Below are 27,945 nucleotides of genomic sequence, written 5' to 3'. Positions count from 1 at the left end.
ATCGAGAAACCTAGTTTATCGAACGTAAACCATGGTTTACGATTGATATACTAGGATTATGAAATCAACTATCAATTTCGGCCGTAAACCTATGTTTACGGTCGTGAACCTATATTTACGAGCGTGAACCTAGGTTTACGGCCGTGAACTACAGTTTACCTTCGTAAAACCGTGTTTATCGATTTGTAACTATATGGCAAGCCAATTGTCCAATAATTACGTGAACCCTAGTTCACGGTCGAAAAACTAGGATTAACGATCGATTAACTAGGTTTTTCGAACGTAAAACTAGGTTTTTCGAATACTAACCTATATTTTCGAGCGAAAACATAGGATAACGCCGTGAACCATAGTTCACGCTCGTTAATATAGGTTCACGATTGTAAACCCCAGTCCACGGTCGTAAACATAGGTTCACGTTCGTAAGCTATGGTTTACGAGCGTGAACCAGGGTTTACGAGCGTAAACATAGGATAACGATCGTAAACATAGGATAACGACCGAAACTCATAGTTCAATCGAGAAACCTAGTTTATCAAACGTAAACCATGGTTTACGGTCGATATATTAGGATTATAGAATCAACAATGAATTTCGGGCGTGAACATGGGTTTACGGCCATGAACCTATGTTTACGGACGTGAACCTATGTTTACGACCGTGAACCATAATTTACGGACCTGAACCTATATTTTCGAGCGTGAACCTATGTTTACGAAAGTGAACTTGGGTTTACGAGCGTGAACTTATGTTTACGTTCGATAAACCAGGTTTTTCAAACGTAAAACCAGGTTTTTCAAATACTAACCTATTTTTTCGAGCGAAAACATAGGATAACGTCGTAAACCATAGTTCACGCTCGTAAACGTAGGTTCACGTTCGTAAACCCAAGTTTACGGTCGTAAACATAGGATAACGACCGAAATTCATAGTTCAATCGAGAAACCTAGTTTATCGAACGTAAACCTGGGTTCACGAGCGTAAACTATGGTTTACGCCCGGTATCTGCTGTTTTCACTCGAAAATGTAGGTTAGTATTTGAAAAACCTAGTTTTACATTCGAAAAACCTAGTTTATCGATCGTTAATCCTAGTTTTTCGACCGTGAACCGGGGTTCACGTAATTATTGGACAATTGGCTTGCCATACATATATTACGCTTAAACAACCTCACAGGCTTTATCGTATAAGTCGGTCTATACAACGCATATAGGGTGGACTTTACTTATTAATTACTAATAACTTGAACACACTTTTAGACATATATTTTCACTTCGACTGTATACATATTCTTTTCATTTCTCATGTTTATGGGATCTTTTTCTGTTCTTATTGGAACTATAAAATTAGTTAAATGCGCCTTGGTCTCATGTGCTATTTTAAGAACGGACGCAGTTGTCAAGTGGTAACACTGTCTGACTACAAAGCCAAGAGTTGTGAGTTCGAAACCTCGCTCCTCCAGCTAAAATTCACCAAAATTGGAATATACAGAGCATCATTTGTACATTGTTTTAAAATGAGTGTATAATTTTGTGTTATATATGTGATGAGACATAAATAAATAAATAAATAAATAAATAAATAAATAGAAAACATCATAGAGTTCCCGTCTGATTTTAAACATTTGGAACAAGATTTTGTTTACCTTACAGAAAGATAGCCCTATACAAGCAGTGAATGTATGCATAATGAAATATTTCTATTTCCAATACCTGATGAATATACTTGTATTTCTTTCGGTGTGATTATCTGAACTATATTTCTTTTATCTTCATGTACTTTTTATGGATTTTTATAAAGATGTTTCCATTTAAGTGACAAATAAAAGCAACAAACAATACATTACAACATTAACAACAGACAAGTGGTGCGTATCACAACATTAACAATAGACAAGTGGTCAAGTGGTACGTACCACAACATTAACAATAAACAGGTGGTACGTACCACAACATTAACAATAGACAGGTGGTACGTATTACCACATTACCAGTAGACAGGTGGTACGTATTACAACATTAACTGTTACAATAGACGGATGGTATGTATTACAACATTAACAATAGAAAGGTGGTACGTATTACCACTTTACCTATAGACAGGTTGTACGTATTACCACGTTAACAAACAACATTGACAATAGACTAGTGGTACGTATTACCATATTACAAATAGACGGATGGTACGTATTACCACATTACCAATAGACGTGTGGTACGTATTACAACATTAACAATAGACAGGTGGTACCTATTACCACATTACCAATAGACAGGTGGTACGTATTAGTGCATTAACAATAGACAGGTGGTACGTATTACAACATTAACAATAGACAGGTGGTACGTATTACCACATTACCAATAGACAGGTGGTGCATGTTAGTACATTAACAATAGACTGGTGGTACGTATTACGACATTAACAATAGACGGGTGTTACGTATTAGTACATTAACAATAGACGGGTGGTACGTATTAGTACATTAACAATAGACGGGTGGTACGTATTAGTACATTAACAATAGACAGGTGGTACGTATTAGTACATTAACAATAGACAGATGGTACGTTTTAGTACATTAACAATAGACAGGTGGTACGTATTAGTACATTAACAATAGACTGGTGTTACGTATTACAACATTAACAATAGACGGGTGATACGTATAACAACATTAAAATTAGATGGGTGGTACGTATTACCACATTAACAATAGACATGTGGTACGTATTACCACATTAACAATAGATTGGTGGTATATATTACAACATTAAAAATAACAATAAACGGGTGGTACCACATTACCAATAGAGAGATGGTACGTATTACCACATTAACAATAGACAGGTGGTACGTATTACCACATTACCAATAGACAGGTGGTACGTATTAGTACATTAACAATAGACTGGTGGTACGTATTACGACATTAACAATAGATTGGTGGTATATATTACAACATTAAAAATAACAATAAACGGGTGGTACCACATTACCAATAGAGAGGTGGTACGCATTACCACATTAACAATAGACAGGTGGTACGTATTACCACATTACCAATAGACAGGTGGTACGTATTACAACATTAACAATAGACGGGTGGTACGTATAAAACATTAACAATACACAGGTGGTACGTATTACCACATTACCAATAGACAGGTGGTACGTATTACTACATTAACAATAGACAGGTGGTACGTATTACCACATTAACTATAGACAGGTGGTACGTATTACCAGATTACCAATAGACAGGTGGTACGTGTTACAACATTAACAATAAACAGGTTGTTCGTATTACAACATTAACAATAGACGGGTGGTACGTATTACCACATTAACAATAAACAGGTGGTTCGTATTACAACATTTTTAACAATAGACAGGTGGTACGTATTGTGTACAACATTAACAATAGACAGGTAGAACTTGATATATTTAATATTTATTTAAGTGAGAATCTTGTGTCCGTACTAATCATAACATCAACAGCAAGTGTTATGGTGTTAAAATGATTGTTTTCTTTCTTAAAATACTAGTTTACAAGTTAACAATGGGCCATTATATTTAATTTAAAGTTTAACCTTTTGTATATATCACAGAAAGACGCAGTGAAAGCTGTAGAGTTTCATTTTCTTTCCAGATACCTCTTTCATAGTTATTTAAACTATTTTCATTTAGAGATGCTACGATGGTGTCGCAGGTTTCAGATGTTTTTTAGACAATGAAATATAAAAAAATGAAAAGTGTATGAAGTTCATACACAATTATTCGTTTTCTATTCTGACTTTAGTGTGTCTTTGTCCGAGAGGGCTTCTTACATGCATTCAAGATTTTATATTTCTCTGTCTAATGAATGTTGAAAGTCGTTAATGTTACGAAAAGCTGGTAAGGTGTGTGCTGGTTAAAGTTTTTAAAAAATTATAAATAAAACGCATTTTTTCTCCTTTAAAATGATGCTAGAAATTTTCGCTAAACAAGATTTTTAATTTATCGTAGTATGCAACGTTTAGTTACGGATGTTTTGTTTACAAAATAAATTAAATAAGACAAATTCTATAAAGAAAAGTATCCTTTAGAATAAACAAACAACGATGAACTGTTTATTTTATGTCGTTTTATCCCTTTAACAAATGCATATGCCCTGAAACAAAAACATTAATCGATGTAAGGCAAAACATGCAAACGGAAGCAATACGTTAAAGACTGCCAATCTGATCACCTCGGCCTTTATGCTACGCAATAGACTTACCGGAGAATACGGAAATGCCCGATGTTGCACGATTGTAAAGACTGCCTGTACTGCCAGATTTAATCGATTTCAAGTGTTTGAAGGAGTTTCTGTGTATTGTAAAGACATATTTTTTTTAATACTTCCTAACCATTTATGAATAGCGTATTGATTTAGATATCACTCTACCTGAAACCGATATACCTGTTTACATATAAATGCTAAATTTAGAACAACTTAACATAAAAGGTTTATATATTGCATTAAAATACTTATGCGACAAAGCATTACACACGGGATGATGTTTAACCATTTATATGGCTAGTAATTGAAAAAAAAACATATTGTATGGAGGTTACTGGAAGGAAGAGTATTTCACAAACAAATATAATGTTCTGTAAACCTTGCGAAGATGACAATAAACATGTACCAGCGAACGGTTTATGTCGCGAATGTGAGGAACATATGTGTATAGCGTGTTTCGGAAACCACAAAAAGTACAAAATATGTAAAGACCACAGTATGGTTGATATTGATACAAATATTCCGGATTTAAGTGATACAAAAGAAGATATTTCGAAAATAGTCTGGATCACAAAAATGAAAATATAAAGTTTTATGTTCATCTCACGAAAAGGTAGATTGGAACATGTATTATATTAGACTCATAAACGATGTAAGTTGACTATGTACTGATATCACAAGCGTTTTTAAAGACAGCAAGGTATTTAACACATTGTCAAGCTAATTCGTGCCCAAAACATACAGAAAAACAAAAAATTATGCTCACACCAAGCAATAATAATAAACAATCAATGTTGAAGATTACATCTGAGTTCTAGCCGACATAATTCATTTTCGAGATGAAATAAGTTCCCGTTTAGACACACTGAAAACGTTAATTGTAAAAGCAAACGATGCTAAACAACCATAAACTTCATATGATTTCGCTAGAACCCATCGTAAATTTGAAAAAAAGCTGTCCACAAGAGAGTGATGATATGTGTTCTTAAAACGAGCTGCGTCGAGCCAAACAACTTATGGTCACTGCAATCATGTAAACAGTGCTAAATGAAATCGAGCAAAACTCTGTATGTATCGATGTCAAAGAACAAATTAGCAGTTATAGTTTCAAACAAAAAATAAATATGAAAGATATTAATCAATGAACTTGGAACTTATATACAATTCACGAGAAAACGTATACCGGAGTTCAACAAATACACTGTACGCTGTACTTTAACTTATATTTTCTCTACATAGGGTCTGCCTTAAATGAAATAAAATGCCTTTAAATCATCAACCACTACAGGATTATATATCTAAAATCACTCATGATACAAAACATTTTACTGGATATTAATAACAAATATCTAATATATGTTTTATTTGTCTATATGTTATAATTTTCATAGGTTTTTTTATTTTGTTTTTTTTTTTTTTTTTTTTTTTATTTTTTATTTTTTTTTTTTTTTTTTTTTTTTTTTTTTTTTTTTTTTTTTTATTTTATCTTATTTTTTTTTTTTACGTAGAAAACCGATAATCGACAGGCAAAACTTAAACCAGTCGGACATTAGACGAAGAAAACGCTTCAAGCCGGGCTTCACAAATGTAAGAGTGTATTTTGTGCTGCTAACATATTGTATTTTAAGATGTTTTTTTGGAGCATTTTTAAAAAAATAACATTGGTTTCAGCTTGTATCTTAAATAATTAAACCAGTTCAACATTGTTAATGAAAACGGTAGAAAGAGTCTTAATTCGCCGACATTACCTTATAATCCTCCACATCTTTATATTGTAGGCTATAGAAAAACCTACTTCTTACAAGTAAAACCGGAGCAGTCAACAATATACAGACAAAAACACAATACAAGACCGGCATTCACAAAAAGCGAATTTGTAATTAAATTATGTGCACTCAAGCTTGTATCATCTTACCAATAGAGAGGCGGACCCTTCGAAGAATTAGTCTGCAACGTCAGTCTCCAAGTTAAGCTACAGTGCCAATTATAGCCAAATAATCACGTCTTTGCCTGTAATAAAACATTTTATTAAAAACGTTTTTTACTGCATCTTAAAATCTGCATACATATAATTTCTTATTCTAGGCTATAAACATCTATTTTCTGTACAACAAACGAGGTACCAGCCAAAAATATACGAATACACGAAATCATTTTCAGATTCACCAGTTACATGTCCTTGAATAACGTGTATATAGGCCATATCTAAACACTTATAAGGACATCTTTACCGAGTGGATTAAGTCCTGCTTTCGATCAATTACTTAATAAGTTTAAATGATACATTTTTATAATAAATTTTGATGATATTTTAGATGATATTGGTGATTTTTTAACTCAGTGTACAGATATCTATTATATTCAGATATGCGTGCATTTCATTGAAATCTAATGTTTTATTGTTTTTTTAAATAACTCCAATAAAATATATACCTTGAATAAGCTTATGCACCCAAAATTCTAAAAGAAAGCACTTTTGTAAAAAAGAGTTATGCTAATGTTGATTTAATGCCCATTGTGTCACACAAAGCTAGTTTCGAAAAACGCTAAATCTGACAATCAAATCTTAACTTTTTATATCTATACATCTCATTAGTAATATTGATATTGAAGGAAATCAAAACAGAAACCGAAATTGTGGAAAACGTTCTAGATATGTGTATGTTTGTCTTAGAATATGTTCTCAAATAACACAATATGTATGGTTAGTGATAAATGTACAGTACAAATTATTATACCGTTAAAACTTCTGTAAAATATCGTTATCATCTTAAAATATTTTATCTTAATAGCCTTAACAGATTACAAGAACTATTTATGAAAGATTCCCAAATCAATATTTCACTAAGAGAGCTCTCCAGCTAACAGAACTGAAGAATTAAATAATATAATTTTGTTAAAAATTGATTTCAACATAGAATTTTAAGTGTTATCTGCACGAACTCATATGGAGCCACTCTCGTTAAAAATGAATGTATATAAAAAGCTTTCCGAACAGGAAATTTTATTTGTTTTCTTTCTACATGCCCCCCGCGTGGTTGGTCCACCCGTGCACACATTAAACCCTTGCGTGCACATTCATAAACGTTCACTTACACCTTATTAATCGAGTGCACCCAAGTCACAGTATTTTTAATCCGTGTAACGTGCGAAAGCGGGAGACGATTTTTCATTATATAACGCACGCAGCGTTAGATGGAGATGAAAGGCGCACGCGCAGCTTGTCGGTCTCGTCTGCATGATGCTGTGTTATGATCACAAGTGGATTTTTTAACTTAGAAGTTTCTGGTTCCAATTTCAAATTTAAATGTTATCAAAACATAGTACTAATTGAGTCTTCCTTAACTACAGGATTAAAACTTGGGCTTAAATACAAATATAAAGTTGTTTTTTGTTATGTTCCATAGCGTTTATCGTTCTAAACAAGTGTTTAAAAATACATTTTTAATTTCCATTTCAGGAACTTCTCTAGTATTTTTAAACACAGACTGACATACAAGCCGCACATCAAAAATGAATCAAAAGAAACATACTGAATATAACAATAATAACAATAATACAATATGAATGATCCATAATTTCCAAAATGCCTCCTGATGAATCTTAATAATTTTTAATGGATTTTGCTGCGTGTTTATTCGCTTTACAAGAGAGTGTATAACTATTTATAAGAAAATGATTTTTGGATACAGATTTTTAAATAACTTTTGAGCGAATACTTATAAATTATTTAAATTACCTGAGACTAAACTCTGTCCACAGAATACAGCTTAATTACTCCACATTAGGGAAAAAATTACAAGTTTTTTACGAGCTATTACGTTTTTTCGTCCTAGGTATGTACTTATAAACTCTCCAGCTGTCCCGATAAAATCAATCAAAAAAGAACGGAAAATGGCGTACCATTATTTAATACGTAAATTTTATTTTCAACTATAATATTCAACGCAAATCAGAAAATTCATCATAAGGAATGTCCTCTAAAACAATTCGAGTATAAAGAAGAAGAAACCTAATTCTTTCGCAAAATGTACATACCCTAGCAAGTACTAAAATATACACATTTAAACATTCGCTAAACTACTCCCGCATACAAAGTAATGGAAACCGATGACACATTTCCCATCCTGCCAGTCAGAATCAGAAGTTGCAATACCGCCATTGGCGAAAACGTTACGGCTGTTTGTATGTGATCTACCTAATCAAAAAAGTCTCACAACTATACTTTTTTGTCACGAATAATTCGTGCACTGAGCTCTATTATGCAATATTGGTAAATAGAAGAACAGCGTGTAAAACATATCTTCTCGCAGTTAAAACCGAACCCTTCTAATTGAATAAACGCACAATTCATGTATCAATTAAAAAAAAAGAAAAAGAAAAAAGACAACACTCTTTTGTAATTCAAAAACACCTTAGTTTCAGCGGGTGCACGTTTTGTCATTTATTATGGGGAAAGGAATTCAAATTATATGTGAAAGGAATGAAAAATTTTGCGATTATTAATGTCAATAACGGACCAAATATATTTTTAACAATGTGTTCTATAATGGGACCCTTGTCATTCCGTGTAGGAGAAATTTTTTATAAAAATATCACCGGATAAGTCGTTCGTCCATAGTTTAAATCTATTAACTGTCTATAGTACTACGTTAGATTTCCCTGACTGAACTCTAACTTAAGAAATTTAGTTCTGACCCTGTTGCCAATAAATCTTGATACGCGCTTCGGTAAATTTTTGGAAAATATTGCCCCGAGGTCCGAAAAAGTCTTTCATAAACTTTAACAAAAATGTTTTTTAGGTTTTGAACATATTTATCAATGTTTGCAAGTTGTTATATCAAATCGAAAGTAACGTCAAACATTAGAAAAACGTGGGGGGGGGGAATTCGTCGTCAGACTAAAAGCTTACTGCTAATAATAATGTAAACTATGTAGTAGAAAAGATACATACCTGACTTATATATTTCCTAAATTTTTCAAACATTGTAACCTATTTCTGCATTACAAGTATGTATATTTCATTGGATACAAAAAAAAAATGGGAGGACCGATAATATATTCGCCACAGGCAAATTTTTAACCTTTTTCTTTTTCCATTGTTGAATTGGGCTTATATCAATGTTCGTGTATTTGGCCGGATATGAGCAGCAAACGAGAAATGTCTTCTCCAGAACTAAAGTTCGATTATATAGTTTCAATCATTTTTCTTGGAATTCATTAGAATTTACAACTTCAAAAGGATATTTTTGACAAAGAAAGCTCAATCAGATGAATTCTATGAACACGAGATAATAATCCAAAGAGCTATAAAAGAAATTATTTTTATAGTTCTTTGAGCTATCTCTTTCCGAGGGCTACACCTATATACATACATATGTGTAACGAACACTCATATTTGTTGACTTCAACGCACAACCACTCGGCACAAAAGCCCCCATTCCCCCCCTGCTCACACATCTTAGCAACCGATGGTTATTTGCACTTCTCATCACCCCTCCCAAGACACGTGATGATGACTATCTGGGTGGATTTTTTAGCTTGAATACTATTTCAAGTCTTATTAAACTAATTCAAGGCAGAACTGCATTTACCTGGGTCATAGTGTATACCATGAAATGGAAATGGCGACATCACCCCCTCACCCACATATAGATGACCGCCCCCACCCTAATTTTTTTAAACCCACAGGCCCCCACCACACAGTTTGACTCCAAATCTCCCCACCCCCCACTCATAAACACCCCCCCCCGAACCCCTCAACACTCATATTAAAGAAACCACTCACACCACACGATTAACCCCACACTCAACACGCTTATCAAGTAGTGACCACTATGCATCAGGATACGTCACTTTGATCTTAGAGAGTGCTCAAACACATACCACCCACCCCCCCCATCCCCACATCCCCCCACCCCCATCTTCCACCCAACCTCCCAAAAAACTCCCCACCCCACATTTCCAACCTCCCCCGACATACCTCTTCCACCCGCCAAACCAAGATGCTAGAGAACTTCACACCCCACAAACAAAGAAGAGCGCTGTAATTAACAATCTTGCATCACCTACGCAATCCAAAACACTCAACCCATCAGTAATAATAAAACTAAAAATATCCTCAGACAATAAACAGATACTATGAGATTTTATTAAACACTACCTTATTATATTTTTGTTTTTAAGATATTTATATATATAAAGATATTATATATTGTTTTTTTAAGGATTATTAGTTATATGAGATTATGTTAGTTAATTTTTATTTATTTTATTGGTTATTTATATATAGTTAGGTGAATTTAATATTCATTTTTTTTTGTATTTTTTAGTAAGTTTTAGTTAATTAATTTATAGATGACATTTTTCTTTTGCATTAAAAGCTTTTAGACACAGCTGTTAGATAGCAATTTTCCTATAAACAAACCTCCTTGGGTGCATATCTCATAAAACTTCTCTCCCTCCCAATACCTTAGGATACTAGTTATAATCTTATTGTTCTTGAATATATATTCTCTTTCTTCTCGTTCTATAGCTTTTTCCCTTTCCACGATATGTTTAGAATTTTTTACCCCTTCTTAGTAATCGTATGACATATAAATTAAATTCCACACAAATATATATACTTCCATAAGAATTTGAATATACCGAAAATCGTTATATAGATTGTCCGTAAATATTTTACTAAGTAAAGATCCTCACCATATTTCATGAAAAAAACTAGTAATTACTATTCTAAAATTTAGCTATACTTTTTAATTATTGTTTAATAATGTTATTTTTTTTTTGCAATGTATTTATGGTTAAAATAACTATGTAGTTGTACTTTTCACATTACTTTATTTCAAGTCACCAAATATGATATTTCTATTTAACACGAAATAAAAAATTATCTTACCACTAAAATTTCTATTTTGAACGTGTGCTATCGTTCAGTTTGGACATACATAAATTATGAAATGAGGTGCATACCAAAAATTACTGCTGAATGGGCTAACATGGCATTAAATCATCGCACGTTCTACACTGGACTATATTTAATGTTAGATTTTTTTAAAGAAGGTAACGCGTTTACAAATTCTTTAGATGGCCCTATTAATATTCTGAATATTTATTTATTTACAGACTGTTTTCGTGTGTGTAAAACTTTCTTTTTATTTTTGTACATAAAATATGATTTAACATGATTTTCAGTATTGAAAAAGAACGTAAAATTTAATGTATTGATGTATAAGAATGTCAAACGATTTTCTAATATTTTAGATAACATATTGATTTCGTATTATTAAATATCACATTTAATTTGACAACTGATAAAGTAAAATATAAATTTTTTCGACACTTTAAAATATATAACAACTCCATTCAAATTTCGCAAACCGCCCACCAGAAATGCATCAAAATTAACAAACTTAATTATCGACCCCCTTTTCCCCTTTACTCTAACACAACAACAATTAATACGGATATCGACAATTGCACTCTTATCGGCTGAGTATTGGATTATGTGAGGTCGGGATAGATAGAGCTGTCCCCTTGGTGGGTTAGATGTTTCTAAAAGTTGAATAAATGCATCAGTAGCAAAATGTGAGTAAAGTCGAACGGACAGAACAAAGGCGATATAAATATCTAAAATCTCAAAATGAAACATCACTTTATGATACTATAAATATTATTATATCGAAAAAAAATACAGTAAAGAACAAAATAAAACAGAACCAACCTTTACTTTTTAAACACGTCATGTGATAAAAACCAAAGATCCTCTATCCTAAAAACACAAAATATTTTAAAGTAATTACTTTTAAAACAAAAATAATCAGTTTCGTAATTCCAACCTCTACATGGTCTTTTCCATGTACAAAAATACACCAGAGCCATTCATCGCTCACACGAGTACCAGGGCCAAAATGATATGTTCATTTTTGACATAGAGGTCCGAGGCTCAAATCTGCCATTTTTTTTTACTAACATTGATATTCCTTAACATACTTAAATATTCGATTACAAATAATAAAGAGGTAATTTGTCATAAGGTTCAGTCAAAAGTTATCCTTACCTATTTTCTATTCCATCTGATGCACAAATACATTTCAAATAATGTCCTCAGTTACGAATACAACCATTTAATTTGAAACAAAGGGAGGTTTTTTTTTTTTTTTTGGTTTAACGTACGTTTTTCAACGATATTTCTGGTCATGTAACGCTGGCATTAACCTAACCATATGTCCTGGGATTCATGTACCAGTACAAACCTTTTCTCCGCAAGTAAACTGCTGACTTCCCCGCATAATCAGAGGTGGAGGTACTAATGATTCAGAAACAAGGCGTTTACAAATAGTCACGAAACAACGAGCCCACCCGAGAATTCGAACTCGCGACCCCGAGAGTCCTAACCAACGCTCTTACCTACTGACTAAGGAGGCGGCTAACAAATGAGGTAATTTGACTAAAATCATTCCACAACGATCAACCAGGGTTGCCTCAGTCAAACTAAAATAAATAATGACATGCCAATTATTCTACAACATCCCTTTGATTAAAATCAAGAGGTAAATGATGCATTGTATATCATGTAGAATACAGAGACAAAGCCTATAACACAATATATTAGAAAAGTAAATTTATATCGATAAATGTTCTATCAAAAGTTACCTAAATACAATTATTACTCCCACAAAGTCATAATAACGTTTCAAACAAATCTCATTTGAAATCAAAGTGTCCTCATTTAATACAAAATTAGGGAGAATGATATTTGACAAAAATTCACCAATAAGTATCTCCAGTGGTTGTCCAAGTCCTATCTCTTGACATAAATGCCAATTTCAAAAGAAGTATCTTATCGTTTGTTACGAGATATATCCATTTTAATTTCAAATAAAGGAGGTAATTTGAAAATCATTCCCAGTGTTTTACCTCCCTGATTGTCTCAATCCCAACTAAGGACAATAATGATTTATTTTTTAATTTTGTTGGTGTAACGTCCCCCCACGCGCCGACATCATTAAGTCATATGGCGACGTTCCTTTTAATGGTGGAGAAGACCCCATGCCCCTCCGTGCACTATTCATCAGGAGCGCACCTGGTAGAACCACCAACCATCTTAAGCATAAGACAATAATGAAATTGTCAAATAATCCTAAAGAACTACTATATAAATCCATTTTGATACAATCAGGGGATAAAAATTATAAAATAACCTCATGAATCCCAGATTTATTGTTGTTTAAGATATTTTGGAAGTCGTATCAATCAAAACCATAAAAGAAATCTCTATATGGTTGCAAAGGCCAACATAGCCAATCTTTGATCTTTGAGGCCATAACTCTATAAAATCCCATATGCTGCCCATTCAAGAATGAACCAAGATCGTTGTGGTGTTACAATGGGGTGCGCAATTTAGTTAAGTCAAAAACATCAATACGCTGCTATTGACAAGCCAGGTCAAAATAGCTTATTGTTGCCCTATCAGGGCCAGTACTCTACACTCCATAGAACCTGCCAGTTACAAGAAAGGAGACAAATCTTGTTGTGTACAAGTTGTGCCAGTTTTATTAAAGCCTAATCATAAATGAAGCTGCTATTGTGCAAACAGTCAAAATACTAAATTTGGCTCTATACAAGGTCATAACTCGCGAACCCAAGAGGAATCTGGCAATTCAAAAAGAAACCGAGATCTATGTGACCCAGTTATGTGCAAGCTTGATTAAATTCAAATCATAAATGAAACTGCTATTGCTGCAGCACAAGTATAAAAAAGCTCCATATTTCTGAGACTCTTTCAGGCATCACTGGAACCCATAATCAGATGGCCGTTCAAGAAAGGAAACCAAGAACTTGTTGGTATAAACGTTGTGTGCATGTCTGATTAAAGTCAAATCATAATTTACTGCTATTGTGCAGACTAGTAAAAAAGCTAATTCTACATTTTTTTCATGCCATAACTCGAACGTCATTAACATGAATTTGGTCATTTCAAGAAAGAATCATAATCTTAGTGCAAGTTTGGTTAAAACAAAATCATTAATAAACCTCTTAATCGTGCAGATAAGAAATTGTTGACGCACGCACGGACTAACGAACGGACAAGGGATCACAAAAGCTCACCTTGTCTCTTTGTACAGTTGAGCTAAAAACCAAGCAATAATTGGTCTGTGCAGTAATATCGTCATTCAGTGGATAAAAAAAATAGCTGCAAACAATCAAACCATTGTAGATACCCAGGTTATTAAGTACATTTTCATCCGCCCCGCCTAAGCTAAGGAATGCGCTGACCTACACTCGCCAGGTCGATTCCAGGCGTATGTTCTCCGTTACGATTTGATAAAAGGCAACGTACCTGAAACCATCCTCCACCTACAGATGGGAAGTTGGCATTACTTCAGAAACAAGTTTGTTGTACATACAATATAAATGAACACTGTTTGGTTTAATTGTCCTCATTACAAACAGAAAACACGGTTAAGTACAAACTGTCAAACTACTACTCTTTTTGAACAAGTTAAGGCCAGATCGGCCTTACATAACTCAACTTACAATCTTAATTTTAATAGCTGAATGTCCTTCCTTCAGTTTCAAAAATCAGCTCAATTAATTGCTGCATTTAAAAAAATTTGTGTTCAAAATGACCAAAATTCAATTCATAGGTAACAACATCATCCAAATAGAAATGGCGCGAAAATAAGCAGAATATAACGATTCTAAGATTCGCAGGGTTTGGCTCTGTAAAATACATTCCTGTCTTGTATGCATTCTTGTGCTCAAATTATATATTACAGATCCTATCCTTGAATGTTGGTAGCATTTGCGCGTAAAAAACAGAACTTGTCACGAAAAGAAGTCAGTATTCATTATTTTCAATTTGTATACTGCAACTACAACATTCCTCATGAAAAAATAACTAAGTCCAGCCCTTTCAAATGGCCCGCGGTGGTGCTTGATTAAAGAGTGCGCCTGGCAGCAGCGCAAATCCCCCTATTTCATATAGAGTATTTAGTAGTCAAATACCTCACAAACTGTCTACGTGGTTACCTAGCGCGAAGTGATATTATTCTATTCGTCTTTCATTCACGCTTCCAGTATAAATTGTCCGTCCTGCACAGTGCTTCGCCATTAATTTAAAACAACTTAGCTTTATAAAGAAACGCTAGTATGTGGATTGGGTGCTGACTTAACGTCGAATATTATTTTAAAACATTTTAAACATCGCTCTAACAATATAGACACAATCACAGCACTGTTAACGAATCGTGTGGCCATGATACGGCATCGTATGCTCTGCCTATGATCGAGAGTCCGAGTTTGACACCACCGAAGAAGAAAAAAACGCGCTGTCGACGAAGTGACTTTCTTCTCGTGATTTATCACACAGGCTTCTGCACGCAAGATTTTTTTTCCTTAAAGCGGAACATCATAATCAGGTTTCTCGCGCCACAAGCGAATTTTTTTTTTTTTCCGTACTTTATCGCAATTGTCATATATAACTATCGTAATACCGTCTCGCCAAAGTGGGCCGAAAACAGTCAAATAGTCTATCACAACATAATATCAAAAAGAGTTGCCTGTTGGTGTTTTGCACTGCCTCCGATAAAATATGGCCCCCCCAAAAAATGCAAATATCAGTTTTTCCCCGTCATGCCAGAATAAATTTCCTTTCTGCACACGCAATTTTAACTTCTTGTTACCTTGAACACATCATATTAATCAACTAATTTATTTAATCTTCGTTCCTACGAAAACACATCTGTTTTATTGCCATTCGAAAGCCCTTCGCATTTGGTTTACTCCGCCATTTATGAAGTTCAAATCCTGAATATTTAATCTCAAACCGATCTGTTCAACATTTGGATTGGCCATCTCGCATGACTTTTGTTACAGTTACATGTCACTGATAAAAAGAACCAGAAGTGTAACTATTTGTATTTGTATGACCCTGCCCTGGAAAAGTAATAACAAAAATAATAAGTAAAGACAAACTTTACACAAAAATAGCGGATCAGTTATAGACGAATTATTTAAATTTCTTTTTTTACAAAACAACATGGTCATATGACTCTGAATCGCTCACCGCTAATAATATTAGCCACATGTTCTTAGCAAACTGATGCTAAAGAATAGAAAGTTTGTCCGTAAAATCACGTACATGGTCACCGGAAAGTCATTTTAAGATCATGCGCAATAGGTTTGGCCCTTGATCTCACTGAAGATCACTAGCTTAATTATTGACTGTTTGTTTGGTGTGTTTTGTTTAATCTTTGGTGTATTTGTTTACCTGCGCTGCTAGTTATAACTTTTCCATCTAACTAATCAATCGTATCCCATGAATGTGAATTTTGAACTACAGTCTGTCTGGATAACCAAAAAGGGTGATTTATGGATCATATATTAAAAAGGATCCTTTATTCAACCCGTGGTTAGTTTTTGGAAAATTCCGGGGTCTTGGCTGGAGTTATTTATGGTATTGTAATTTGTGGTGTAATTGTATAGTCCCTACGAAATTGTGATCTAAATTGCCTAAATATTGATATAGATTATGAGTTTTAAAGGTTATGTGTATTAAATTTTGTCTGACACTTAAAGCCGCGTGTACCGTTTCTTACAATCCTGATAAGCCTTGATTCTCCAACGGAACACAACTCTACTCTTTATTTTATTACAGTAAAAACGTTTAAAAACTTAAAACATTAAAACACAACTATAAACATAGCAGTTATATACCTCCAGGTTGACAGTACTCAGGCGTATTAAACATTACACGCCACGGCTACTGCATAAATGTGTCATATCGTTAAATTATGCTTAGAGCTATAGGCTCGAAACTGGGAATGTACGTAACTGAAACCTTTTACTCATGTCGTAATTGTGTCTTGTTCTGATGTTTTTCAGATCTGTTAGGGGGGGGCACTTATTTGCCTAAAGTCCTAAATTATGGAATTATATCATATTAATTACTTTACGTATTGTATAGATACATATATTTACGATCGCCTGTATGAAATTATTGCGTAGTTTTATCAAAATCCGATCCGTTTCTATTGATTTTGCTATGTTTAATGATTTATCTTACAAAAAGCTCTGGCCAGATTAGCGATTAGTTGCGTTAGCGATCTGAAATTGGAAAATCTATGCAGTAATAAATTGTGTTACTCGCAATTCCTGTGTACCCCGTCGCCAAATACGCGTTAATTTTTTAGTTTAAAATTTTAATTTACCTGTTTACGTTACCGTTGTTTGGGGTGACCCACGAGTGACTAATAATCTTTCATAAGTTGTATAACGAAGACTCAGAAAACAGAGAGGCCCAAAGTGGGCCTTAGTCCGCTCTACAGAAGCAAAATTTGACCGAATTAGATCTTCTTTGATCAAAGTATTTCATTTAAAATAAATTTTAAAACAATTGCTTCCGTAAGACAGCACGCTCCACAATTTCGGCGATTTGACAGTAAAATTAATATATACGCAAGAATACCTCTACTTTAAAAAGAAGAGACAATAATGGGTATAATTCTGTCATAAGCACAATAAGAGTTTATTGGATTTACCTAGACATGCAGATAGACGATGGTAATGAATATATTTTGAGTTTCAATCATTATCTTATAAAGTACAATGTATTGGCCAAAAACAAAATTTGTCAAAAAATTAAGGTATAAACATATTTAGTCAAAAATACAAATCAGACTTATGGGGATTGTTACCTACAGCATCAGATATGATGATAAGATAACATCTTAATGTTTCAAAACTTTATCTTATGTTAGTAAAGTTATATTCCACAAGCGAAGACTGCAAAAATCTTTAAAGAATGAAAGGGGCATATTTCTGTAAAAATACAATCAACTATAGAATGTACCTACAACCCAGGTATAATAATAAAGAAATATTTTAATTTCACCATCAGCTAAGATGTCTACATAAAACGAAGCTTTTGAAAATTAATAACATAAAAATAATTCCATGTCTAACAACTTTTTAGACCTTGACCCTTGGGTTAATGGACCACCCCCCTGCACATCCTTTGTTTGTATTCTGGCAATGGAATATGAAATTTACAGCGTAATAATAAGTTACATAACAAAGACATGACAGAAAATACAAAAGTTGCTGAAAACCTTTATACCTTAAAAATAAATCTAAGTTAAACACTCTTGTGACCTTGACTCTGGTATAAGGCGCACTTGAGTATGCAGTGTGCTATTATCTGTTATATGAAATACCAGTAACATATAAGTAACAGTAACAAAGATATGACAGAAAACAAAGGCTGTCAAACATTTAACCTTAAAAATAAACCTAAGTATAACACACTTCGTGACCTTGACCTTAAGTATATAGTCCATTACGCACATATTTTTCCTTTATGCTGACAATGATTATGAAGTTACAGTTAGATTAAGCAATAGTTAACAAAGATAATACAGAAAAACAATGTTCAGGAAATACATTAATCTTAAAACGAACCAATAAAACACCTGTGACTTTGTCCTTATTATACCGCCCAGCCCCTGCACATATTTGCTTGTGCTGAACAATGTTTAGGTGAAGTTTAACAGTCTGAGTATATGAAATAAAAACAAAGTTACATAAAAAACAAAAGCTTGTCGAAAAAACTTAAGACTTAAAAATGAACTAAATATAACACATTGTGACCTTGTCCTTATATAACATGGCCTGCCCCTCACATACTTTTTCTTCTTGTATGCTGACTAATGTTTATTGAATTACAGTAAAATATAACATATAAGCAATATAACTAAGAAATTATTATTCCCTTTTCTAGTATGATGTCAATGTGAGCCTCACACAAGATCCATTTGAATATATCTTTATTTTGCTGCCAGACCGTACAGTCTCAATGAATTGCATCACAACACGGAACAAAAAAAAAATGCATCATATATACAGTAACCTAGCAAACTCTAATAAACTTTTTAGTCAATACCATAAATGTAATATCATCAAAACAAATCTAATGCCTCATGACAATAAATGGTATTACAATCTACACAGATTATAGATTTTAATTTATCACCTGAATCAATAAGATTTAAAACAATTTTTTTCATTTTCACTGAGAAACTTTTTTTCTCTTAATTCAACTAACTTTTCTTCAGATAAATTACATATTTAAATATACTTTAAACATGACAAAAGCTAATTTATGAGATTAAATATTTACTAAAACAACCCGTAATGACAATCCTATGACAACGAGTCAAGAACTATTACGTAGAGCATTGTACTTTAAAACACTGGTTGAAACACATTCACAAACAAGTTATAATAATGCAGTCAACCGGATCAACCCAGGGCCCTCGAATACCTTTCTAATTCTCCAACTGAGCTACCCTGCGCCTTACACACACTTTCTCCCCAGTTAAATATTCAAGTCCATTCCTCTCTGACATATTTATGCCCCACCATTTGAAATTTTCCTTAAATTTTTTTTCAGCATTACTTAGTATATATAAGCAATTACAGGCAAAACTACCGGGTAATACCATCACCGTCCAAACTGCTGGCGCCAATGCCAAGGAGTGATAAAAATGTCACCTACCAGACTCAAACACGGCCTCATAATACTGTTCTGATCTCTACTGACTGACTACAGCGCCTCTACAATCTTCCCTTGCGTTTAATATTCCAGTCCTATATCCATAACATACAAACCCGAATTCGGTGGTGGGGGCGGATCTAGATAGAGATCCGGCTACCCAATTTGATTGATCCTATGAATTATTGTGATATTTTGTTCATAACCTTATGACACCAGCACATATTTTATGCAATCACCTGCGCCTGGCATATATATATAAGTTTTTTGACAACACCAAAAAGTGAGCAATCGACCTTAACTTTTGCGAAGAAATGAAAAATAAAGTAAAATGCTAAGCTTGAAAAACGAAAGCCATATATGATTGTAATATCCAGGGGCAACGCGCAGGGTCACCCTAGTCTGACCGCTCAAGGTAACATATTGAAACTAAAATTACCTGGCTTTAGTATACAGCATGTCAGCTTTCATCTACAATATGATAGTTGAGCGTCCGATACCCACAACCCCAATGGTCCGGCACGACCATTACACTGATAATTTTGAACTTCATCAAATCGTGCAAAAGTTGTTTTTGATGTTTTCCGAAGGTCTTTAGACAGTATGCCTAGGATTTAAAGAAGAACCATATTTGAGAACTCAACTAACATTTCAGAAATATTTTCCATAATTAATTTTTTGTGTAATAATGTTAGTTCGTCATTGGAAGCCGTGAAGGTCATCAACACTAATATGTTTTTATACTTAAGCAGCGAAAGGAAAGGCAATATAGCCCCATGACGTTTTGTAAAATAAACTGCATTAAAGCAAACTGTATTAAAACCACATACCATGTTTAACAGTTTCAAATCTTATAAAAATTCGAAAATATAACGTATTCAACGACATTAATATGTTAAAGTTTATTCTCTTTCTTTTCCAGTAAAGTCCACGATTGAACTGTTTACAATATGGTCATTCAATTTTCAATTACAAGCAGCTTTTAAAACAAATGATTGGAAGAAATACCCGTCAACATCAAATAGCTTCCGGAGAATTGGAAAGAAAGGCAAGAAACGTATTGTAAATCATATTTTTTGGGTATAGTTAAAAACCCTAAATACGTCCTTGTATATTCTTTTGTAAACATGATCCCCCAAAGGCAAAATTCCATTTCGAAAGGGAAACTTCACAAATTTATGTCTTGTAATCAAAAATAAACCCCGAGATGTGTGTTGAAAGTCTATTTGCTAGTGATTTGCTGGCTAACCAAGCGCAAGATATTTTTTGGCCAATGATATGTACTCAACATATTTTTTTTGTGAATGATAAAATGGTAATATCTAAATTGACTACAAGAATTTTACCTTAAAAATTTTTATAAATGAAAAAAAAAACGGAAATCAGTTTTTATAAACATTGATGGGGGTATCACCAAGCATTTGTTTGCATTTAGTTTCATATTTTCATCCACTAAGTATATTTGCTTTCTTTTTTTCCCTTGGCTTGCTTTGCTCACACTCTCTACCGAATTGTTCACGTTTACTTCTTAGAATGAGACCCTTGTTACTCTCACGAGGTTTGTATTCCACTCTGGAAGCTGAGATTTTTAAATCATCACCAACTTAAATTACACTATCGTAACCATCAGTATTAATTTCCCAACTATTTGTATACACAGACACGATTGTAAAAAATAGTTGAATAACCAGGTTTATAGCAGTACCAGTCAATGCGTGTTTAGTTCAATTGGTAATTATAATTATTACTACTAAATTGCTCATGTTACATAAAGCATATTCAATGAGTTTACGCCAATAAAATGTCATTTGCGTGCATATTCCTTTATTTCATAGAATCTATATTTTTATATGCTTAAAAATTAGCAACAATGCGATGATCATTATTTTCACAGTCTAGACCACATAACCAAATATTTTACAAATATAGCCTAGAAGTTAAAATATTTGGGTAGTGCTAGCACCTCATTACATTCAAAGCGTAATTTACACTTTTTTTATATTAATTCGTTAATTACTTGTGTGCTCTATCTGGGTGAAGTCTGTAAAACAGGCTTCCCATGACCATGTTGACCTTTATCTGTTTATAGTTAAATAGATCTACGCCCCTGTTAGCAATGTATCACGATTTGAACTTACATCATAAAATGAATACATACACTTAAAAAGAAAATATTTCATGTACCTACCGCAGAACTATTATAACCAACAGAATATTTCACATTTTCAACAACTGGTTGACAACACCCTTCGTTGAAAGCAAATGGTTACAAATTAGTAAAGGAAGTCACCACTGTTATCAATTTGATTGTATTTACATATTGCGCGTGTATTAAGAATCTTTCAAATGCGAAATTTTTTAGATACACGGATCTTATATTTTATTTTGTTTTTTATCATAACTGTACATATGCTCAATAAATACAACGTACCGTTAGTTACATTTCAACACTTACTGGAGGAGAATCAATCCAAATTCGTGGCGAATAAATTCAGTCGCCCGCTTTGAGTAAGCAGTGGAACTGCCGTCTTTTTATATTAACATATCTACTATAATCCTTTCTGCCTTCTTTCCGTATACTGTTTACAAAAAAATATCTTTACTTATATCAAAAGATAAATCAAATCAAAAATAAAATTTGAAAAAATATCATTTACTTTCAAACTAAGAACCGTAACCGATGATACACATAAATCCATAGCACTCTGAGCATGCGTTATTTTAAAACTGCTTCCGTTTTGCACGCTGGGCATCCATTTAACCTTCTCGTTTGACACGCTGGGCCTTGGCAAGGAACATTTTATTTTGCGCGGCACGCACGCTGCACCTGACATGCGCAATAACATTTCTCTGGATGGTTAATAACACACTACATAGTTTGTTGTTCTTTATTCTATATAAAAACGACCTATTTCCAATGGCCCGCAGCACACACCCAACACATTTTAAGGACTTGTATAACCTTCAATTTTCTTGAAGAATATTATAGTGCTAAAGAAAAATCCAAAAAATAAAAGGTAGGGTCATGGTGATGCAAGAAAAAAAATTCATCAACACACAAACTGCAAACTCGCTAAAAAATGAACCTCAAATTACTAGTGGTTAGACGAATTTTTCCATGAAAAAATTTTGGTCATGTTGTTAGTTTCATTAGTGAAAAAATGCTACCTACTTTCAGTCATAGATCTGTCCTGTGAGGTTTAGCAAAAAAAATTGCAAAGAAAAATAAGGAAAATAGCCTCTACAGAGGCGTAAAAACTGAGTGACTAATTGGTGGCCGGCCATTATGCAGAACTACCATTTTTTTCGCGCCATTTTTCTATTTAGTGTCTGTATGCCTATAAAACAACTTTTTTCTCTACAGCAGTGCCATTTCATTCATATAATGTATAAGAAACCTAAATGCATAAAAGAAACAAGGTTTTACTTGATATCAACATGTTTCTAAGGTGGTTATGGCATTTTCATAACCACAAGACATAAAGCGTCAGATTTTGGTCACAAATAGCTGTCCGACATAATTGTGAAGCAGTTACCCTAAATGCAGCCTTGTTTTTGCCTGTGTTTTGACTTTTTCCTACTCTGAAAATCATACAAATTACACAATTTAAAACAGGGGGTAAATAGGTTCACTGTTTTTCCTCGATGGAGTCTAAAATTACAAGCAGTAGCTATGAACATGAGTTTTTTGAAAAAAAATAACCTCAAACAGTGATATGGGATATGTTGGGTGTTGGTTTGTCCATCATTTTCCAACAAAAGGCTATTTGTGGGGGGTCTTTTTCTATCTTATTCTAAATCAAGTACCCATTTTCCACCATCATCTGGCCAGATTGCAATTTTTACGCATTGTCAGCGTATAGGGTTATAAACAACACTAAATATTTTTTGTCTTTATTCATAAGAAAACTGACCTATTTTCCAATGGCCGCAGCACCACCAGGGACCCATTTTAAATGTCTGTAAACTAACAATTTCTTGAAGATATTGATAGTGCTAAAGAAAAAATCAAAAGAAAAGTAGGGTCATGTTTTGAATCAAGAAAATAATTTCATCAAACCCACGAAACTGCAAAATCAGCTAAAAAATGAGACCTCAAATTATACTAGTGGTGTATGATCTAAGTTTCCATGAAAAATTTTGTCATGTTGTTATTTCATTATGAAAATGCTACCTACATGTCAGTCATAGATCTGTCATGTGATTTTAGCAAAAAAATTGCAAAGAAAATAAGGAAAATAGCTCTACAGAGCGAAAAAACTGAGGACTATTTGTGTCCGCCATTATGCGACTACCATTTTTTTTCGCGCCATTTTTCTATTTAGTGTCTGTATGCCTTATGCACGCATTTCTAACCGTGCAACACGTTTCACGTTTCGCCTTCAACACGCGAGTTGCTCGCGTTATCTCGCAAACTCGGGGAACAAACTCGCAGGCGCCACTGTAACATAGTTCTAACCTGTGTATGAAAATGTAGTTTTCTGCTGGTTCCTTTGATGATGTAGGTTTTTGCTGGTTCCTTTGATGATGTAGTTTTCTGCTGGTTCCTTTGATAATGTAGTTTTCTGCTGGTTCCTTTGATGTTTTCTGCTGGTTCCTTTGATGATGTAGTTTTCTGCTGGTTCCGTTGATAATGTAGTTTTCTGCTGGTTCCTTTGATGATGTAGTTTACTTTTGTTATCATATTTCATTTGAGAAATTAAGGTAGTCATGGAAACAACCTAGTGGTATCATTCTTCTGCTGTTTTGATCTTGTTTATTTTTCAATGCATTAAATGCTACATTAAAATCATGTGAATGCATATAATGAGGCATTCCAACTCATGTATAACAAAATGAGCCTACACTGCGAAAAAAGAGTTAATATACGGGAGTGTACGGGATCCCGTATATTACCCGTATACGGGAAGAAATACGGGAAAACTAAAATACGGGCGTGTACGGGGCTTGTATATTTAAAAGTCCGTATACTAATAAATGGGATTTCCGATATATAAAATACGGAATTCTTATTACAAACCCCCGATATTATGAATCGGGAAATTCAAAAAGGGGTTTATTCGATCGTATACAACACCGTATTTTTCCCGTATTGTCTGGTGAAAAGGGAATACAAAAATCCGTATATTACAAAATACGGGACGTTATTTCCCGTAATGTTTCATATAAAACCCCCTATATTTCCCGTTTATTCTGGTATGGGATATGTATAGTTTGTATTTTTCGAAAATACAGGGTTAAAATTTCCCGTTTTTTTTCGAAAACTCCGATTTTTTCCCGTATCCCGGGAAAATGGGGTTTTCAAAAAAATTTGTTTTTTCGAAAATACGGGACTATTTTTCCCCTTTAAATTTTTGTTTAAACCCGTTTTTCCGTATATTCTGGATTACGGGGATTATTTTGTAATTTGAAAATACGGGTTAATTTTCCCGTATATTCTTCGTAACAACCCCGTAATTTCCCGTATATGCCGGAAATGGGGTTTAAATAATTTTTATTTCAAAAATCAGGACGTAAGTCCGAATGTTTGGTTAAAAACTCCGATTTTTCCCGTATATGCCGGAAATACGGGGTTTTAAAAATTTAATTTTCAAAAATAGGGGATGAAATCATATTGTATGAAAAATTTTTTTCCCCGGGCCATTTCAAAGGTCAAACGTTTTGCTTTTTTTTTCGAACTTTACGTGTATGTAGAAGAATGCCAATTTTGAAAGAAAGAAATGTTTAATACTAATGTTTAATACAAATAGAATGAACTAAAAAAAGCTCAGGGACCAAAACAGTAAAAATTTTTAAAAATCAAACATAAGAATCCTCTTCATCTACGCGTTCCCGATTTATTTAACTTTTAATCAAATACCCGTTTGGGAAAAAAAAAAGGTTAAATCATTCTTCTTTTTTATTTGAGTGAAAAATAATCCGGGGATCTCGCTATTGAAAAAAACTAATGCAACATAAATTAACTTTTTTTTCCCCTTTTTTCCCAAAACGCGGGGCATACGTGAAATATTTATAAAAAAAAAAGAGGAAAATCCATTTTTATTTTGAAACCGAAAAAGTATATAGACATTATTGATCTTTACTTATGAAATCATTCAAATTTTTTTACGACAAAAAAAATAATTAATGTGTCGCGTCAAAGTTCGAACAAACCCCTTCGTTCGATTAAATACAGATCGTCTGCTACCGACCGAGAGGTCGTTTTTTTTTGTGTTTTTTTGGGTTTAAACGTTGCGCTCACACTTACTGGTTTAGCGTTTCCTTTTTTTTGGGGGAGGAATCCCCAGGTCCCCTAACTCTTATTTCTTCGTGACGAGGGGGCACCGCTTAATGTCTTCCTCAATGGAGAATTTTTTCACTCTGGTGGGCTTAAACCCCCGCATCGGTGATGGGCAATGTTTGAATCACGATCTAAACCCTCGACCAGGGAAACCCCTCCGGGGGGTCGTTTTTTTAAAACCAACTGTAGAAAATAGCTTTTTTGGTAATAAAAAGCACAAAACAACCAAGTCTTCAGTTTAATATAATTCAAAAAGAAAAAAATATGTTTTTTTTAATCTTTTTTTCAATGTTCACTTTCAACTTTATTTAAATTATAAATCTTAGCGAAAAAATATTTTCAAAACCTTTTTCCTTTTGTTTCGAAGTAATTCTGCAGATGTTTATGATAACGGGGGCAAGCGAGGACATGGAAATTTTTTATTTTTTTTGTGCGCAGGTTAGCTACCACGTGGGTTGTGGTAATTCACCGTGCGCGGGGTAACTATCACGTGCGCAAGTAGCACTTTTATACCCCATGTGCCCATTATAACTAACCGTGGCACGTTTGCTGATCATAAAAAGGGGAAAAGATCTGCAATTTTTTTTAAGGGATGTTTTCATAAGGAAGTGTTATTTATTTAGCTGTTTTTTACGAATAATGTTTCTTGTTTTTAAAAAAGGCTGTATCTCGATTATTTTTTCTTGGGAAAAATATTTCACTTGCCGGTCGCTAAAACGCAAACGTGATAGCTTCACAGCGAAGTTTGCAAGTATTATTACGTGCGCACTTGGTCTTATTTTAAAATACTAGATAAACCAACAACACGTTGGCAATCACGAGATATTTTTTAACAATTGCATCTTTAGCTAGATTATTCACTAAAAGAAACAGTTGAACTTTCAGATCAAAACTTCATATAAAAACCAATAAAAATTTTTTGAAAACAACTTAAAAGTTAACAAAATTTGTAACGGTTCGACGTTCGTCAAAGGAATATGGCCGCCTGCGTAAAAACCCTTTTTTTTTTTTTTTAATTTAAGAGGGAAACCTAGAATCCGTGGCATGCACGGAGATCACATTTTTAAAGGTCTCCCCAGACTATTTCCCCGGAATATCAAACAACGACCCTGCTTAGAATCTTACATCATATTTGTTTTCAAAAAACATATAATTTTTTTTATCAAAAAAAATTTTCATAAAAAAAAATTTTCGTTCGAACTTTGTTAACATAAATTAACATTATCTATTTATCCAATATCTACATTTTAAAAATTTCAATTCTACTTTGTTTTCCTGTACTTTAAAATTTTCCTTTCTTTTAACAAAAATGATATATTTTAAAACACCTGAATCATTTCGTGTTTTTAAAAATTGCCCCACATTTTCTTAAAAAACAGATTTTTTCAATACTCTCAGGTGTTGATTTACTTTCAAAAAACATGATAAAATTTTATAAAATTGAATTTGATGCGATTTGTAAAAGAAACTCTCGTATAAATACCCAACGAATGCCAGATGTTTTTAATGGTATCAACCGTAAAGACGGGTTTTTGTAATCCCTTACAGTTAGCAAAGGGTTTCCGTTACAAGTAACGCGGAGAAAAATAAGTTTATTTAATACTAGATAAACCAACAAAAACGTTTTGCAATCAGCGAGATGATTTTTTAGACCCCCAAAGTTTTTGAATGTATGCGCATTCAATTCAATTTTATTACTTTTTAAAAGTTTTGGTATAAACAAAACTCTTTTCTAAAGACTTCAATGTTAAAACCCTCTTTTTTCCTGATCTGATTTCCATCGACCATGGCGTTTGACACCTGTCGGGAAAGCCCGATGCATTTGCAGCCCTGGAAACACCAAATT

The sequence above is a fragment of the Mercenaria mercenaria genome, chromosome 19 (genome assembly GCF_021730395.1).
Source record: "Mercenaria mercenaria strain notata chromosome 19, MADL_Memer_1, whole genome shotgun sequence".
Taxonomy (NCBI): Eukaryota; Metazoa; Mollusca; class Bivalvia; order Venerida; family Veneridae; genus Mercenaria; species Mercenaria mercenaria.
Note: the sequence above shows the minus strand (reverse complement) of the source record.